A 20,835-nucleotide genomic window follows, 5' to 3' on the forward strand; every position below is an offset into this window, starting at 1 on the left:
ATGTAGATAGAAATGAATAAAGAACTCTAATCATAAGTTAGAATATAGAGAATAAAGGAGAATTATAAACCAACAAACAGACATTCTTTCGGATTTATAATAACAATACGTAGTAGGTACGTAGGGTGTAAAATGATTAAAATATTACAGCGTCGGTCCACTTTGCATAAATGAAATTCAGGCAACTGAGACACTAGGCATTGAATATTGCCATAAATTCAAATTTACGCCTACCGTTCATTAATTAATTAATTTCCTCGTCACAAAGCCTTAATTATCATACTAGTATTAGATAGTATTAGCTTCGACGTATCAGTAAATTGTGTGGTGTTGGTAATAGTTTAGATTAATATCACTAACCAGTGTGCGTCCGTATGGAACTGAGAATTATTCAGGTTGGTTAAGACTGCGATTGTGATTGGAACATGGAACTAATCTGGTAGCACTATGATAATTATAATTCATGGAGTTAGTGCTACACAAATGGATGTATAATAATGTCTCATGACATAACAGTGATCAGATTACGAATAGCTGTGGAAACTAGCTTTTAAATGGACGAACAGACGGACAGCGAAGGCTTTAATTGGGTCCAATTGGGTATTTTCCTACTTTTCAATTTAATAAATATTATTACTTTATTATAAACTAGGATAAAAATAATGACGTACGCTGAAAAAAATATTAAAATCCAACAAAGATTTACAAAGTTACAGGCATTTTAATTTTGGAGTGGGAGGGTCTTCTATCCCTTTCTCGCAAAACGAAAATTTATATGAAACCGCACGAAGCTACTATAGCATTATAGTGATGGAGTGATGTCAAAATGCTATTATCGCTATCTCTGTCTAATCTGAAATATTTAAATGCTTATAACTTTTTTGTTATTTGATCGATTTAATTTAGTTTTTTCAGTTTACGTCATTATTTTTATCGTAGTTTATAATAAAGTAATAAAAAAATTAGAGTAAAATACCCTATTGGCATCATTCGGGTACGGAACCCTGAAAAAAATTTCTAGTTAATAGAAGAACTAATAAAAAAAATTCAAAAGAAAAATAAAACCGACTTTAAAAACCAAAAACACTAAAAAGTAGAAAATAATTTTTGTTTAGCTACACAATGTAATGTACCTAGGTATGAAGTCGAGCGAGCATATTAAAACAAAATTTGAAATCCAAGAGTGAAGCTCGCCCGACTTCATACCTAGGTACATTACATGTGTAGCTAAACAAAAATTATTTTCTACTTTTTAGTGTTTTTGGTTTTTGAAGTCGGTTTTATTTTTCTTTTGAATTTTTTTTATTTCACAATTTTTAGTGGCCCCACTGTACTATAATATGCTATACCCAGTTAAAACCCTACTGTTTACTAAGCTATTACAGTGATCGCGAGCAATTTGCTCTTATCCATTGAGGAGTTCTGTTCTCCATCTCCGAAGATATTCATCAGATCTTCACCAAATTTATATGGGACCACCTGCACAGTATACCCTTTCAAACAAAAAAAAAATTCCAAATCGGTCCAGGGGTCTTTGAGTAATCGGGGAACATACATAAAAAATAAAAAAATAAAAAAAAGATCCCGACGAATTGAGAACCTCCTCCTTTTTTGGAAGTCGGTTAAAAAGTAATTCTACCTTGGCAATTTTTTTCACCCTTTATCCATTTCAGCAAATCAATATGCAGCAACAGCAGTAGTATTGCGAACGCCTGTGTGGCACAATAAACACGGGGCAAGCGCTAAGGGCGGGTTAAGCGAATTAGCATATTGATTGTTTACAGATGCCTGCAGACTTGCCCGGTGCGCCTTGCCTCCAGTCCAGTGCTTGCATCTTGTTGACAACTCAAATAGAAGGAGGGACCTATGCATGTATTGTGTGTATGTGTGTATGTTTGTTACTCTTTCACGCATAAACTATTGAACGGATTATAGACCTATCTCCACACACCTAGTTTCTCCTTTCACCACAGGTTGCCTGGTGGAGATTGCTTTAAGCAATAAGGCCTCCTTTGCATACAATTGTTTTTAATTTTTTTTTGTTTGGTCTTGGTTAATTCATGTTTTGTGTACAAGAAAGTTTTTTCCGATCTATCTGTCTATCTATCTATCTCCAGTAGTGGAGGTTTATCGGTTAGTACCTAATGATAATGATGATGGGAATTCACGAGTAGATATATTCAAAATTTTGTATCGATTGACAATATATGACAGAAATAGTTCACACATCTATTTATCTATTTTACCCTAACAACAAAGATCGCAGGTGCGTATCGGGTCAGATATACATCACACACCCTTTAGGACACCCCGAACTTTTCCCATCCTCTAAATAATCGTGTCACTTCATCAAATTGATGTTTTGAACTATTGTATTTTTATGGGGGTCTTGTTAGAGCAATTGAGAAAGAAATCCTATGACAGTTACATTATTATTAGATATACTTAAATACGAGTGTTTGTATCTGTTACCTTTTCAAGGCCCATTTATTTAACCCATTTTGATGAAGACAGTTTGCATCCCGGAGACGGACATGACTACTTTTTACGAAGTCGCTGGTATCATCTAATTTTAATAAAAATAGTACCTACTCAAACTCAAGAGTTGTACTTAACCAAACTGGACACTGTCACAAAATTTCATTGAGTTTGATTGGTAGTACCTATTCAAATCAGAGCCAAACGTTTTTTAGAAGCACAATACGAATAAACTCTTTTTAAATTATACACGATGGCTTTTTTTTACTGCCTACTATACTTATTTTTACTGCATATTATACTTATGAGATCAAATCTTTCAAAGATTGACAGCAAAAATAATCGGATAACGATATTCGAGACGGTAATATGATACTTCCATTAGAGAAGCGACTTCTAATAGACGGCACTTAAACTGACGCAGGAGCTAATAGCGCCTACACTGGAGCACCTCAAAAATCGCCCCAGTCTGCATTTTGATGGAGCGATGCTATTATTTATGGGGGAAACTTTCTGGATTAGCCTAAAGGGTGGATGATGAAAATTGGTGCTGTGCGCACCTGATGTTGTTGGTCCTTTGTTGTTCAGGATAACTACATTACGATGAGTGATACCTACTCACTCCTCTTCTTCTACTTAAATAGCTTTAGTACAATTATGGCATGATTTATGTTCTCGTTTTGTCACCGCGCACTGAGTAATAAGATCCAGTTGTCATAACAAAATACATAATATTATTATCATTTATAAAGTAAGTACTAATCTGATACTAGAATCTAGTACTTACGAGGTATAAGTACATGAGAGATCTAAATGCCGATCGGGGTACGAGGGGGGGCGGGGGGAAGGAAAGGCACACCCGCACGTCATTAGTCACCTATTAACGCGGAGGCTGTGGAATGCGACGCGTCCCCACCACGATTGCCATGTAGACCTGTCGCGTAGGTACAAGGGAATTTCGGGGATTAAAAGTAGCATGGATGCAAGCAGAGAAATATCTCTGCCTAATTTCGTCAAAATCAGTAAAGAGGAAAGTCCGTGAAAAGGTTACAGAAAGATAGATAAACGGACGAACGGACAGTACAAACGGTTTGCAGCACTCTATCAAAAAACAGGGTAGGAACTTTGAGCTATGAAGAATGCGCCACTCAGTTTAGCGGTAATTACTAAACAGCCATTCCTGCAGAACTATACAGCCGCCGTGGGAACAGGCCCTTATTTCGTACAGAGCGTTATTCCACTTTACTCTACTCTACTATGTCCACAAATAATGTATCCCAGACCTTACTGAACGTACCCCCATGCAAGTCATAATTCGCTCAGTCGCTGAAGTGCAATTAGCTGGCTAGGTGATAACACCCGCCCTTATACGTCACACAATGTCAGACACAATAAATTAAATCTTTGTTAGCACCAGACAAACATGCAATTAAAACAGATTGGTGTATTTGATGGCCAAATCATTGTACTTGCCTTATTAGAGTAGACTCTAGGCATTCCGAACCAGTGGTAAATTATTTTGACAATTCAAAAGCACTTGTAAAAGTTTATTTTGATAATAATCTATTCTATTCTACATATGAGAGATACATATATATGAGATACAGCCCGCTGACAGACAGTTGGACGGACAGCGCAGGCTTAGTAACAGGGTTCCGTTGGCATCTTTCGGGTATGGAAAATAATAATAAATGACCAGTACATCATTAATCAACGTGGAACTTAAAAACTTTCGACCATCCTCTATGGCTAAATCAACGGCTAAAAGCTAACTCACGATACTGCGGCAGGGCCGATTTGCAACAGTCTAACGGCCAAAATTATTAATGCTCAATCTATCTTTAACTTGTCGATAAGTTACTTAGCAACGCAGTTATTAGTCAAAAAGACTTTTGACGAATAACAAAATTGCTAAGTAACTTATCGACAGATTACAGATAGATTGATTATTAATTTCGGCCGTAAGAGAATAGGATACATAGGGAATAGGCTCCTGCCAGCCGATCTAGGACCCGACACGATATGTTTAGGAGGCAGTCTAGGATCCTTCCCACTTTTCACCCTAAATCGGCTCTGCTGCTGAGTCGTGAGTAGAGGGCGTAAGATAATTAATTTAAAAAACTCCCGACACAAAAACCTCTATAAGAAAACTAGAAAAGAGCTGATAACTTTCAAACGGCTGAACCGATTTTCTTCGATTATAGCTAAGAACACTCTCGATCAAGCCACCTTTCAAACAAAAAAACTAAATTAAAATCGGCTCGTTTAGGAGCTACGATGCCACAGGCAGTTACACAGATACACAGATACCTACACACGTCAAACTTATAACACCCCTCTTTTTGGGTCGGGAGTTAATAAACAAATTGCTACCACAGACTAACATTAAAAACGTTGATTACAGTTTAATAATAAAGCGCAAAAAGTGGTCTAGTATCTCGCAGCACCTGCAGTGTTTACATAAACGCCGCTTTTGCGGATCCCTAACGATGCAATATTTTGTGCATTCCAAATTGCGGCCTTATCGCCTGACGCGATCAAATGCGAAAGCTGTGATTTATTCGTTGCCTGTATTTTCTTCACACAGACAGACTTCAACACAACCTTACAGTATAAATATAGATCATCCCGGCTATACTCAAACTCAAATCATTTATTGAAAGTAAGTAGGTACTATTGTAGTCCTTTTGATGGTCAGAATTGTTAGATTTGTAATATGATATAGTGGTGATAATTATTATTATTTACGTAAACTTAAAACTAAAGCTAGGATGGTTCCAAACGCGCCCAGGGTTACTTACGTTATTAGTCGACGTAAGCCCGTCTATTTTAGATTCGAACCCATCTGGGGTTCTTTTTCACAAGGGTTCAGCTCGCGTCACAGCACGGTTCAAAACAACTCAAAAAGGACCCCAGATGGGTTCGAAACTAGTCGGGCTTACGTCGACTAACCACATGAGTATTGCCGAGATCATCTGTAGGTATTTGTAATGGAAATCACTCACGATAGTTTAAACACTAAAACAACCTCACAGTTTAAAATATAGATGCATTTCTTCCTTCCTTCCTTCTATTACCTTCTTCACGCTACTCCTTAGGCTGCATCATCGCCTATTATTTGTTGTGATTGCAGTCACAGAGGTGATTGCAGTCAAGCGCATGTCCACGTCTATTTAGTTAAGAGGGCTCTCTCCGTCACTCGTTTCATACAATCGTAGTTCCAATTTCATTTGAATATTAAGCAACCAAAGTCCATGAAATTTTGCGAACATATTCTAGAAACTAATATCTATGTCTGTGGTTTTCCAGATTTCTGTTAAAATATTCGGTTTCAAAGTTACGTGGTCTTAAAAATTTCCATACAAATCTTTGAGCCCCTGTAATTTTAAAACTACATATTTTAAAAAAATCTATAACACCACAGACATAGATATTAGTTTCTAGAATATGTCTGCAAAATTTCATGGACTTTGGTTGCTTAATATTCAAATGAAATTGGAACTACGATTGTATGAAACAAGTGACGGAGAGAGCCCTGTTAAGATCCTTATTCATGCCTAATAGGAGCTCCATATTATCCGGTTCCTCATAACATTTACAACAAAAAGGCTCTACTATCTTAACAATAGATTTAATAATTAATATCGCTTACATCACGAGCAAATATTGTTCAATACGAATTATTTGTAGCCTACTAATAAAAGGTCTCATGATGCTGAAAGCTTCAATGTTTAATGTACCTTTGTACTAATAAACTTACAGTTTAGTTTGGAATAAGGAGGGGGATTGTAAGCCTACCTTTGTTACACACAATACTGTATTGAGGAAGTACGCACGGGTAGATTTCAATTGATAGTAAGCGCCTATTTATAGTTTGCGGTTTGCTACGGGACTCTATGCTTTATTGATGCTACTAAATAATGGGCAAGACACATAAAAATAAATAAAATTACTTTTTAGCATTTTTTGGTACCTATATCCTGGGTATAAACAATTCTAAGATTTCATTATTCTTGTGACGTCAAGTGGTCAGTGTCATGTGTTATGGTGGTGTCGTTTCTGGGCTATGAAATTATGAATATAGCGCATAGATAATAGTAGCGCTACTATTATCTCCTACTACTTAAACACACACCAATATCAATAACCATTATTTTGCCTTATACTTGTAGTTTTAGTATTGTTCAACCCCGCAATGTATAGCGTACAAAACTCGGGATCGATGCCCCGCCTACGACCCGATACTGACCCCGCGGAACCTATCTACGCAACGTTCGTTGACCTTCAGCGTCTTTTATTTGCAATATATTGAACTTAAAAAAAAAACAGGATTTTTTTATTTCTTTTCCGCGTCTTTTTTTGTCTTATCAGCTAGTATAATCAACATTATCACCTGTCTTCATTTTGCTAGCGTTCTAATTTTTCATGGGTATGAAAAAATCAAAGGTTCCATTTGTTCTTGTGGCGTTAGAAGTAGCGTGTTACACAGTGTGTCCGACCCATAATGTTGACGTTACTTATTGTCGTGTGCGCTTTGTTCGATATTGTTTATGCGGTGAGAGGGAATGAAACACCTGTTATACAATGGTTACGGTTAAATACGGTTGCATTGTCTGCAGCCAGTGTACCAGCGGTTCGTGTTGCATTCTGATTTACGTGCCTTGGTTGCGTTTATCTTCTTAGTACCTGTCTACGGGGACTTTTACTGCTCTTTATTTCGTGTTTTCATTTACGCTACCTTTTGGGAATTTACCACGAATAACATTCCATATCGGTACCGGTAAGATGTAAATTGTACATTTGAAAAGAGCAACCGCCGAGTTTCTTGCTGGTTCTTCTCGGTAGGCATTCCGAACCAGTGGTAGATTGTTTTGACGATTCAAAAAGTAAAAGTTTAATTGAATAAAAATAATTTGAATTTGAAATAATTTGAATTTGAATTTGAAAAGAGTTGCGGGAAAGAAAGAACTGGGACCTTACTGCGGCAGTTGGCAACTACTGTGCAGTGTGACGATCGCAATCACCTCTTATTGACTGATGTGGCTTACTATTGGTTAAATTGCATTGTTGCAGAAAGAATGCCATAAATTCAGCCAATCATAACAGATGAGATTGTGACAATTTCCGTAATCAACCAGCGAGATGAAGGTTTTTTGGAAGTGTCACAGAACACGGTCTTATGCCGATTGTTCTTAGCTAGTAGGTACACGTTTGAGAGCATCCGTCCACCTTGTGGGTGGTCTTCTAACGCTGCGTTTTTCGGATGCAAGGGAACGCTGTTTGGGGACCACCCTTCTATAGTTGACTAATAAAATATGCCCTAATATTAACAGCACAGTACGAGTACATAGTCATCTTAATACTAAGTAAACCAATAGATTAAGGATAATATCAGCAAGCATAGAAAACTTTTACTTGATTGGGTTAGACCACTCAATTTTTTTTTTGTTCTTAAAGTCGACTACAAAGTTAGTGCATGATTAAATTTCAAATCCATCCTTTTTACGTTTCACTTCCACTATGCTATTCTGTTCACTTCAAACTCCATTCAAGCAGACTACATTGTTACAAAACTACCCGTTACCTTGTATAAATACACTTTCATACAAAGGTACGTAAGTAATTCAAAGAGGTGAGTAACAACGTTCTACGACGGTCAACGTATACTGACGGAGTGGAGAAGAGACTTTTTGATAACAACTTACAACAGCTTTATATGCGTATAAATAACTACACTAATTTCAATCATAAGTTAGTTAGTAGTTAAAACAAAACATAGAGGAGCACTTGTAAAAGTCAACTTAAATAAAAATCTTTTCTATTCTAAGTTAAAATTAACACTTTGTTTCAAATGATCGTCATGTTCATAGATGATTCAGCATCATCACTAACATTTAGTTCCTGCTACAGCTATGGCGAAAATCGAGTATCTTCAAAAACACGTAGACAGTCGCCGTTCCAGAGTAGCTGCAGTACATACGCATATGTATATAAATGGTACTATCATATATCAGCGAGCTTTACACAAACGAAAATACATGATCAAATACAAGTCCTTCCCCGTTTTCACGCCGAATTTATATCATTAACATAAAAGAAGTTGAGAAAGGCTTATTCGTATTTTTCCGTCTCATTAAGCGTCGAGACGCGCTGTTAGTCTCGCGAAAGTGCAAGATCCTTTGAAAATGGGAACTTGAGAAATGTTCCTTTGAACATTACTTTCTTGTGTGAATGTATGAAACTTCTCGCTACTTTCTCGCTCTACCTACTGAATAATTTGTACTATTGTAAAAAGCGGTCAATTTCTGAGTGAGTAGGTACGCCAACTCTTTTCTTTTTACACAGGTATACAGAAAATTGAGATTAAACTCCACTTTTTGTTCCTAAATTGGGACCTCCCTTCCACACGGTAACCTGCAGGTTGTGTAATATGTGTAAGCTGAACAAATAGCTCCCGTGCTGCTATAACAATATGTTTGGGGGCAGGTGCGCCACTACTTGTCTTCACTCGAGAGTGGAGACAAAAACAACAAGCATTATACTAGAAAATATTATTACTATAGGTTACACCTTGATCCGTAACTCCAAAATCTGGTATCTAGACTGACGTCCGGGATATTTTCGGTATAGTGTCGGGTCAGTTTGGCTCTAGGATCTCTAGCCAAATCAGAAAATCACACACAGATGGCATCTAACAAGCCTCAGAGGGCCGGGTTGGATTCAGGCAGTGCAAAACCGCAGCATGTGGAAGTCCCTACAAGAGACCTATATCCAGTACGATTATTGAAGATATAAATTTGATAATGATGATGATGTTCAATGAAAATACATAGATAAACATGTTAGGTGATATCCAGGCTCCAGTCTTAATCCAAGAAATTTAATTTTCAAAGCGCGTTCGCGACCCCTATTCGCAATCAATCATATCGGGATCAATAGCGAAGTCCACGTCTAAATAAAGTATTAAAATCCCATTAAGAAGGAAACTTTCATATCACTCCTCAGTTACTGTACCCCCTTCAAAAAGCAACAAGCGCGGCTTCACCTCTTGAGCGTGGGTGTTATACACAAAGTTTTGGTTTGTCAAAGTTGCGGACCACTTGGTCAAAAAAAAAGTAGGTGTGTTTCATGACGTTGCATAGTGGCAGCTGTGATAAAACATTTTTTGTTAGAATATAAGTTGCTATCGATCTCCCGGAAAACCAGAACATTTAAAAATTCTGATCAGGTTTTCGACATACCGTATCGTCGTCTAAATGCGTCAAAATTATGCAAGGAGTGAGTACGACTGTAGTTCAACAAAATGGTGTTTGAACCTATTCATTAATTAATTATCGTTCTAATTTACGTAAGCTTTATACTAGAATTTTTCGTAGGCGTATGACTCGATGACTCCTGCACACGTTCCTGGTCTAAAGCTTAGCGCGTAAGCACACAAAAACCTCTAAGCAGAAGTAACGACTCGAGTTCGTGTATTGAAAATTTATTCTCAGTACGAGGTTTGATGGTTAGTTATTATAGAGTTCTGCTGACATCGCACCACTTTACGTTGATCTTTTACTGCCAAAAACATTCGTAACATTTACTTTGTGATATAAGAGGTGAAAAGGGGAGGTGGCTCAGTATAAAATGGCAATACTTTAGGGACGAGTGCGAAAGAGCATGGAAAAATATGTATTGTACGAGTTATTTTTTCTGTTTTGTAAACAAGAGTTTATTTTTATCCCTTTGTAAAAGATAAACGCATATTTTTTTGTTAAAATACTCACGGATGCTGCATTTTTATGAGCTTGATAAAAAAGTGAACTTTATTTTAGACCTAATATAATTTACAGAGGAATTTTCAGTGACCATACAAACCAATATATGTATAGTAAAAAAATATATAACTTTAAATTGTTGGACAGAATTACAGTTTACGTTCTTCCTATTAAACCTTATATGAATAGTGTCGCTTTTTGATGGATTTCAGTGCGATTTTCACCATGATTCTGAACATGAAAAGACCAATTTTAATAACCTTCTTCGCGGTTGGGTAAAAACTAAATACTAAATCATTTATGATACACAAGCTAGGAATAAGGAAGGAAGGTTCGCCTACCTATTGTATAAAATTACATTCACGTTTAGTCTATACATAGTCTATAGCCCACTCGTGCGAAGTCAGGGTGAATCATCTAGTGCAGTATTTATCTAGGAAGTTTTAAAGCACTAGTACAGTTTACGGTTATGGCAGTTCTGAAGATGGTATGGAATTTGTAACTTTTAAAACCCGGTTGAAGTTTTTTGCTTCGTAAAACTATGTTTTTAAAAGTCAGCGGTTTAAAGTTTTCCAATATTTTAGATTGATAATGGTGCTAGCTAGTGCAAAATGTACACTTTTTTGTACTTCTTTTCCGTTTTGCTTAGTCGAGCATGAATACCTGATAGCAATCGCTATATTTTTTAAAAATTGTATGTTATATAAATTATTTTCTTTTTCCCTTTAAACTTTAACAATTTATCAAAGCTTAAGAGTGCCTTGGTAGGGGGTGGCCACGATACTAAGTGTTTAGCAATGCATGACATGATTCCTTACACTATTCCGAAGAAAACATTAAAAAATTACTCTTTACACTGTGACGAAAGATTTTATACATCTTTGTTACCTGTTATCTGTCAAAGTAACGATGATCCAAACTTCATAGTCGCTGATCATTCCTCCCTGTGTTGGGGGCAATGCGCATCGAAACTTTCAGTTTTTATAAAATGGCCTATCTCTTACAGACTCATTCTTTATTACTTTTTCTTCTAAATACAATATTTGATGTGTAATGTTGTCTGGCCTAAACTTGTAGGCATTTAGGCTGCAGGGACTTCAATGTTCGGAATTATTGGAACTATTGGCCATTTACCTACCAAATATACTTAGTAAGTAAGTTCATTTAAATCACATACTAGTCAGTGGTATTTGATTTGAATAAATAGTCTTTTAATTATATTCTATGGATTTATTTTATAATCTGAAAAAGACTGAAAAAGATCGAAAACTTGAAATTCTGGCCATTCAATTTGAACGCATTCCACTGCCTTTGATTTATGATGAAATTCCGAAGGTCCTCTTTTGACCGGTGACATATTTTTCGCATTACGCGACTTGCTAAAAATACCCGAAAATGTGTGGAAATAATTTTTTGACCGACTCTGAAAAAGGAGATTCTGTGAAAATATATTTCTGTATGTGATTATTTGATTGGTTACGTTTGTAAAGTTTGCCTTAATGGAATTTTAAAATGGGATATTCAGGGCACATAATATTTTGTAGAACCATAGATAGCCGATGGACTCGGCGAATGGAGACCACGTTATATGGCATTGGGAAGAGAAATGTGAGATGTTGGTTCGAGGACATAGTTTTTCTTAAATTTAAGTGCGACATTGAGGCATGCTTCAGGGCTGTATGCTACAATAATTTAGAATGTATGTAGAATCGTCAGTAGACTGTCGTAGCATATTCTACAGCACGATAGTGGCTCGACATAACTGACTACCGCACGCTACTTAAGAGGGCTCTCTCCGTCACTCGTTTCATAAAATCGTAGATCCAATTTCATTTGAATATTAAGCAACCAAAGTCCATGAAATTTTGCAGACATATTCTGGAAACTAATATCTATGTCTGTGGTTTTCCAGATTTCTGTTAAAATATTCGGTTTCAAAGTTACGCGGTCTTAAAAAATTTCATACAAATCTTTGAGCCCTTGTAATTTTAAAACTACATATTTTTAGAAAAATTTAAAACACCACAGACACAGATATTAGTTTCTAGAATAAGTCTGCAAAATTTCATGGACTTTGGTTGCTTAATATTCAAATGAAATTGGAACTACGATTGTATGAAACGAGTGACGGAGAGAGCCCTGTTAAAGCCGCAAAATGAATGTTTGCATTTCTAGCATGCTGGATTGTCGCATGCTGTAGCTTCGGTATACAGCCGAATACCATACATGGGTCGCCCAATCCTGGCACAAAACATGTCAAGTAAAGTTGAAAACGTAGTAAATACACTGATTTTTTCTGGCATAATAAGTTCTGCTAGTAAAAACCTTAACGGCCGATTTACACCAAGCACGTACACGTGACACGTGCGTAGTGCCGCGCGTAAACTCCTAACACACTGGGTTAAGCATACGTCCACGCTTTATGCAAGCGGTGTACCATGTTTCATACAGTTCCATACATTGCAACGCAATGGTACGCGCTACGTCTACGCTTACGCAGCCTGTGTAAACGAGCTATTAATATAAATCCAATATATTTCCTGATAACGGGGGCACAAAATACTTTATTTTGTGACGGGGGTCTTATAATTTCTATGTCAAAGTCAGGCCGGTCCCTCGGAAATGCCTTCTGTCGCGGTAATAATTAAATTTGTGACATTTCGTTAGTTACCCGGGTTGAAATTAGGTAAGCGAAATTGTTATGAAGAATTTTTGCGTTCAAGGAATTTCAATATTGATATTGGACATTTTTAATACAAGTAGAGACTGAACTTAGTGAAGGTTTTATGAAATTTTGCCCTACTTTTAAGAATTTTGATATAAATTTTAATATGAGCTGTAAGCTGGTAGGTACTTAGGCTAAGGTGTAACCAAACCTACATAGTGGACACCAATAAACAAAATCATACCTACAGATCTTCTTTCCTGATCTTTTTTCCTGAGGTCAACATTTTTGAATAAGTTATATCATATAAGCACTGGTATACCGGAAACGCGCGAGTTTTAATAGTATAAAAAGTTATTTTTATTTTGTACTGTATTATTATGCCACAAATGTCTGGATAATTGATCGCTAACGACGACTTTAACAAAAAAATTGATCTGTATTTCGAAGACGTTTCTTTATATAAAAAAAACCTAATAAGTACGTGCTTCCTATTTATATAAAAAGAACACACCAATTATGTAACATCAGGTGTTTGCGTTGAAAATGCGGAGGCGGCGTCCGGAAAATTCCATGAAATAGGAAAACGTTCTTTCACGCATCATTAGGTAATGTTCTTAGTGAACAAACAGAACACGAAAGAAATGGCAATATAAAAGCTAAAAGCTCTTCAAATTCCATTTGATGTAGAGCATAATATAACATCATACTATACTTACGTAACTATAATATCTTAACACCCATTTAACAAGCAAAACTATTTTTTACATGACATATTCCTTTATTAACCCCTGACCACCCCCGACCCAAAAAGAGGGGTGTTATAAGTTTGACGTGTGTATCTGTGTATCTGTGAATCTGTCTGTGGCATCGTAGCTCCTAAACCAATGAACCGATTTTAATTTAGTTTTTTTTGTTTGAAAGGTGGCTTGATCGAGAGTGTTCTTAGCTATAATCCAAGTAAATTGGTTCAGCCGTTTAAAAGTTATCAGCTCTTTTCTAGTTACTGTAACCTTCACTTGTCGGGGGTGTTATAAATTTTTAATTTACATTTGTTTTTATTTTAAAATGCGAAAATGTGTTTTGTTGTTGGTTTATTCTTCAATCACGCCGCAACGGAGCAACGGGTGGACGTGATTTTATTACATAAGAGTAGATAATTATTATATGTAGTTGAAGACCTGGAGATTGAGATATATTTTATCCCTGAAAACTAAAGAGTTCCCACGGGATTTTCGAATAACCTTTATCATCCGATAGAGATATTCTGACCTATCTTTTAAAGGTAACTTTAAAAACTTAAGCTAACTTTAATTTTAACAACTTCCTGGTAAATAAATTTCAATTAGGCTTTGATGGTTGCCAACACTGAATAGGTAAATAAGGTTTTAATTTAATAAGGTTTTATTTACCTGTTCAGTGGTTGCCAACCTCCAATTAAAGCATACAACCTTTTTAAATAATTTTATTCCTCTTTCTATTGGTGGAAACTGTACGAAAAAGCAGACAGTAGTTTCTGAGACTAGGCCTAACAAACACGAACGCAGCGTGGCGGGGGACTTTAATTTATAATATTATGTAGGGATGATGTACAGACGTATACTTCTAAATAAAATAAGATATCGTTTATCGTCGCAGCTAAGCAGAATTATTACTTGCATGCTCCGTAACAGAATATTGAATATTAAAAGTTGGAGTAACTATAGAACTAAGTTGGTATTAAGTAAGTTGGGTAAATAAGTCAACTTATCCTCCAGTCGACTCTCAGACGGTAGCAACGGGAAAAGTAAACGGACAAGTTATAACAAGCAAGTGTTACCGGAGTCAGTTAGGTCCGTTCAAACTTAGTAATGAGTTATCCCCTCAGCCGGATTTGCTGTTTATATAAACATGCCCCAACACTTCTTTTTATTTCCGGTTCAAAGATCTTTCCGTAATTTTTGACAATATTAACTTCTTCTTTTATCGGTGGTGATATTCTAGAGGTTAAAACGTTGGCTTTCAATTCGGGCAGACTGGGATTCAATCCCAGGCAAGATACCTCTAAATTTTCGGAGTTATGTGCGTTTTAAGCAAGTAAATATCACTTGGCTGATATTTACTAATATCACGCTGAAGGTGTAAAGGAAGGTTGAATACATCGTGAGGTAACCAGCATGCCTAAGACTTCTCCATAATGTTGTCAAAGGTATGTGAAGGCTGTCAATTTACACTTAGCCACCGAGGTGGTCTCCTAACCCTTTTTATTTTGACAGGTGATCCGTGCTTAGTAGTGATAATTGTTAGAGATACTTGCATGGTATCGTACCCTCAACCTTCTGGCTGGGAAGCCGAATTATTTAGCAACTAGATTATCACCGCTTTTTGCACATCGGAGTAACTAACCTAACGAAATATACATCAAAAACCTACCCAAAACTCTAGTCCCTTCCTTTTGAAGCGGACTTTCAGGAAGATTATTTTACAGATATTTTAAACAGTTTCAGCTTTGTATTATTCAGGCCCGTCGACGATTGTCGGTTAGAGACAGTCCGGGCCGGGTCCCGGTCGCGTTGAGGAGGGTCCCGCGTGTTGAGATAAAAATAAAGCGCGATAAGATCCGTTCAAAAGACAAAGTTCATTGCAAAAAGAAAAGCATTTTATTTTCTATTAAAAAAGTTTGGCTGAAGGTTTAATTATGCAATCAGTGACTTACCAGCTTGATCATTCTATAAGGGTTTTACATTTACTAACTCCATGGGGGCTAGCACGATAGTTGTGATTATCACTTGCCAAACTAGTATGTCGATATACGAATAAAAGGAACAACAGCTAAAATGAACCGTGCTCTTGCACTGTTCATTTTCTCATCCCGGAAATAATATTGACAGTAAACTTACTTTAACTTTAGTGGAAAATTTTCACCCATTATCATACGGTTCAAAATTTGCCTTGCATAATTTACCCTTCCCGTTAACCATAGGGCCTTGACAAAACAAATATAATAAATATTCATTAGACCCCACATACCTCCTTAACTAATTTTCTTTGAGCATGTTGAGGGCTTGGAAACTTACGAAGCGCATCAGTAGACGGTCGTATCGCAATATTCCAAATCTTCAGCACGTCATTGCCTTGGCATAAAATGGACTGCCGGTACTTAAGGTCACAAAATGAATGAAGCATCGCACATTGGCGCACGCTATGCAAAAAGTCGTTGTACAACGCTGCGCATTCTGTGTGACCAATCCTTAAATGTAAGATGTAAGTAAAGTTCCTTAATGTCTTCAATAGAAACCCTAGTTAGTTGGAGTTCTAACTTAGCCATAATGGTTCCATGAGGAGCAGTTTTAATTTAAGACCGTTCTGAGAAAACTTGACAATGGCCGTTGGTCCCCTTGCTAATGCATCTTGCAGAAATGTCTACTTTATCACGGGGTTCGGAACTCTACAGGGGGTTCCACTTCAGAGAAAAGCAAACAAAAATGCTTCCTAATGAAAGGCTATGTAAAGTTATTATGTTTAGAGAAGGTAGTTTCTGATAATAGTAGCTGTGGTATGATAGTTATTGAAATAGTAAATTGAATATTTGACAAAATGTGGGACCACCTGCACAGTATATATACCCTTTCAAACAAAAAAATAAATCCAAATCGGTCCAGGCGTCTTTGAGTAATCGGGGAGTGCTCCTTTTTTGAAGTCGGTTAAAAAGAGCAACCGCCGAGTCCAACCAAGAACAACCAGTAAAATTGCTAGTTCTTCTCGGTTTTAAGAATATTTTGAACCAGTGGTGGTAGATTCTGTGACAATTCAAATGCTCTTGTAAAACTTTATTTGAATAAAAATCTTTCTCGTAGCTTTAGTTTTAAGTTTGCGTACCTAATTAATTAATGGACGACATCAGGCGAATCGCAGGGAGCTGCTAAATTCAGGCGGCGTAAGACCGTGGCGTGTGGAAGTTAATAAAAGCTACCATATCCCTTCCAGGTTAGCTCGTTTCCACCTTAGCATCATCACTTACCACCAAGTGAGCACTCAACCGCACGTCAGAAGCGGTCACTTACAGCGATTAGCGCGGGGGTTGTGCAGGTGTGCGAGGCGTACCCCGGTTGCCATCTCATCCTGTCGCGCACTATACCTACTATTAATATTAATAACTAGATCGAGATAAACCATCCTTTGACAAGCGAAGTGAAGTAAAGTAGGTTTGACGCCATAAGGAGATAGTAGGTTACACAAAGGAAAACTTTCCTAAGCCGCCTCGGGCTAAACTAAGATAAATCGCTTCTGTTTTCATCTCTCAAGTGTCAAAACAAAACCTTTGCGTACACATCGCGGGATAATGGGCCGACCTCTGGCGAAAGGGTTGCGAAATAATAAAAAACCGGGCAAGTGCGAGTCAGACTAGCGCACCGAGTGTTCCGTACTCGGGTATTTTTTCCGACATTTTGCACGATACCTAAATCAATAATTTTTGTGCATTAAAATAAATAACAATCTGTTTTAGGTAATGTAAAGGTAAAGCCCTTTCATATGATACTACACTTGGTACAGTCATCTTACTCTGAAAATTGAAATCTAATAAATTATTTGTACATGACATTTTAATTTTTTTTTGTGATGTAACTATAAATTCTCGGTTTTCGGATTATTTCTTTTACTTGTGCTATAAGATCTACCTAACTGCCAAATTTCATGATTCTAGGTCAATGGGAAGAATCCTATAGGTTTTCTTGACAGATACGACAGACGGACATGCAGACAACGAAGTGATCCTATAAGGGTTCCTTTTATCCTTTTTAGGTATGGAACCCTAAAAATTCTCAGAACGTTAATAGTTACCTCCTCCTCAGTTAAAAGTTATTTATCGCCCTTCGTCTGTGTTGGTGTTAGCTGGCGTGCGTTCTCTGCTTTTTGGAATGTTTTTTTTTTGTTAAAACTGGCTGGAAAGCGCTCTAAGGAGGTGCCGTGCGTATGTCGGCGAGCGCTGGAACAGTCGGGTTCCATACTTGTATAGTTTAACTAACTTGTTACAAATAACTACAAACTTGACATTGGCTAGTCTTTGTAAAGCCAGACGAGAGAGAAAAAAAAGGTAATTTATCAGCCCTGAATGTAATAAATATTACTTACGCAATCACAGAATTCATATCAAACGCAATAAACACGAAGTGGCGAAAGTATCAACGTAGCGTACATTATGGCCCACATTTACGCTGTGTCCGGTGTTGGAACGAGTTTGTAACACCATTTATCATAGCGAAAATATCAATATCTAACTCGGCGCGGGTCGACAGTAACTAATGATGGCACGGCTTCCGTACGTACGCGGTACAACGCCGTATCTGTGCGTGACCTTTATGAGCTTTGAAAGCTTATGTGAGCCTGGTAGAAAAATATCTGGGTAAGTACCTATCCATCGAGGTGTAACCCCCCGTCCACACACTGCCCGTGTGGCATGGGAAGAAGCGAGGAACGGAGGCAGAGACGTAGTGTGGCCGCGTTACTCACATGTTCCTCGTTCATGCCCACCGCTCCCTATTTTGTCGGTAAGTATGCAATAGCGCGCTCGCTGTCACAGTTTCGACGTCCATCGTGTTGCAAAGGCAAGCGACCTAGTGCGGCGGCGTTGCGATTAATTGCGCGAGTAGAGCAGTGTGTGGACGGGGGGTTACAGTGGGCTGAACACGTGCAGTGTATGGACACAGGCTTGTGCCTCTGTCACACCAACGCTATCGCATATACAGGGTGAAACCAGAACGCTAGCAAAAACGAAGACAAGTTATAGTACCTATTGATAAAACCTTAAATAAAACTACGAAAAAAATGAAAAATCTTGTATTTTTTGAAAATTCACAATATATTTCAAATAAAACATCTGACTGACGCTAAAGGTCAACGAACGTTGCGTAAGTAGGTCACCCGTAGTCAATGCCACGTCGCAGGTGGGGCATTGACCCGAGTTTTGCACGCTATTCAAAGCGGGTTTGAAAAATACTAAATCACTAAAACTACAAGATAAGGCAAATGGTTATTGCCATTGATTGTGCTAAGGTAGTAGGTATAATAATAATGCTAAGTTTTTGCTAGCGTTCTGGTACTTCATCTGCGTGGATATGAAACCTCGACTACGTGGGCTATACTCAAACTTTAGCGGTAGAATTTTCAAAAATTCTTTCTTAGCGCATATCTAAGTTTTAATATCTATCTACATGCCAATTTCCAGCCTGATCCGTCGAATAGTTTGAGATGTGCGTTTATAGATAAGTCAGTTAGTCAGTAAGTCAATCAGTCAGCTTTTCGTTTTTAGTATAAATTTAGATTTGAATTTAAGTAATGAATATTTAAATACTTCGAATTCATGTGGTTTTGACATCAAAGCAAAGTCCAATCCGTAGTTTGTGGAAGTTTCGCCGAATTCACATCCAACTTTGAGCTCAGCTAGGTTCAAAAGCTAACGATATGTTACTATTTTGGCTAGTTCTCACTCGCCGCCGACCGCTACGTAAAACAAACAGCGTTCCAGTAACATTTAACTTTCATAATATTTAGATAGCGCTCGTGGACGTAGTTTAAGTTTAGTGATAATAATTTGGCTGTAGGCAAACACTAGGTCTTTATATATTACTAGCCCATGCCCGCGCCTTCATCCGCGTGGATTACACAAATTGCAACCCCTATTTTACCCCCTCAGGGGATGATTTTTCAAAAATCATGCGCATGCCTCAGCCCGATCTGTCCAGTAGTTTGAGCTGTGCGTTGATAGATCAGTCAGTCAGCTTTTTTTTTCATCAACCCCCGACCCAAAAAGAGGGTTGTTATAAGTTTGACGTGTGTATCAGTGTATCTGTCTGTGGCATCGTAGCTCCTAAACTAATGAACCGATTTTAATTTAGTTTTTTTTTTGTTTCAAAGGTGGCTTAACAGAGTGTTCTTAGCTATAATCCAAGAAAATCGGTTCAGCTGTTTGAAAGTTATTATCAGCTCTTTTCTAGTTACTGTAATCTTCACTTGTCGCGGGTGTTATAAATTTTTAATTTACTCTTGTATGCATACACAAAAAGATGCTCGTAATATTATTATTAGACGGAATTATTTTTCGACTAGGTAATGCTCGCGACTTCGTTCGCATGGGTTTAGGTGTTCAAAAAAAATCCATAAGAATAGCTTAATAGCAAAGAATACTTGCATATTGTTTTACACTCACATAGCAACTTGCATTGAGGCATTTTTTCGGAACTATATAGTAGAAAAAAATGTTTTAGTTAGTTAGTTCGGAATACTTAAGAGGGCTCTCTCCGTCACTCGTTTCATACAAACGTAGTTCCAATTTCATTTGAATATTAAGCAACCAAAGTCCATGAAATTTTGCAGACATATTCTAGAAACTAATATCTGTGTATGAAACGAGTGACAGAGAGAGCCCTGTTAATCTAAGTTTTGAGTTTCGTTAAAACATTTTTTTCTATTTTTGTTAGGTAGGTAGGTATATTGTATTTTCGTGCCTATAATAAAACATTATACAAAGTTGTATCGTATCAAACTATGCGTAAAAACGCCACAAGCATAATTAATAAAGTCCCTAACTATACTCTTGTTTGCTCGTATTACTCATGCTGCAATGGGTTGAAAGTTCGCTCGCACACAAAGGTCTGTCGCAAACATTGTCGCCAACATTGTCAGACTAAATTGTAATTGTGTTATGCGCTAATGATTCTGACTTGCAGACCATTTGCCTATCCTTTATCCGAACATTATAGGTACTTAGTTAACTAAACGGCTTGTTGGTTGGTTCGCTCTTTGAATGTAAGTAGTATCAACTGTGCTACATATTATAGCCGCGACAGCTTGAGATGGCAATCGAGGTATGAGGCGGCGAACGCCTCTCACACGCACGTCCATCCGCGTTCGCCCGTATCGGGTTAGCACGGGGGCTGTGCGGGTGTGCGGTCC

At 37.4% G+C, this 20,835-nt stretch overlaps 1 protein-coding gene across 8 annotated transcripts in view; it reads right to left on the reverse strand.

The window, feature by feature from the left end:
- Nucleotides 1-20,835, reverse strand: part of LOC123873151 (uncharacterized protein CG43867) — a 386,310-nt gene that overhangs the window by 198,548 nt on the left and 166,927 nt on the right. The window lies entirely within an intron of this gene.

Source organism: Maniola jurtina, chromosome 16, assembly GCF_905333055.1.
Source record: "Maniola jurtina chromosome 16, ilManJurt1.1, whole genome shotgun sequence".
NCBI lineage: Eukaryota > Metazoa > Arthropoda > Insecta > Lepidoptera > Nymphalidae > Maniola > Maniola jurtina.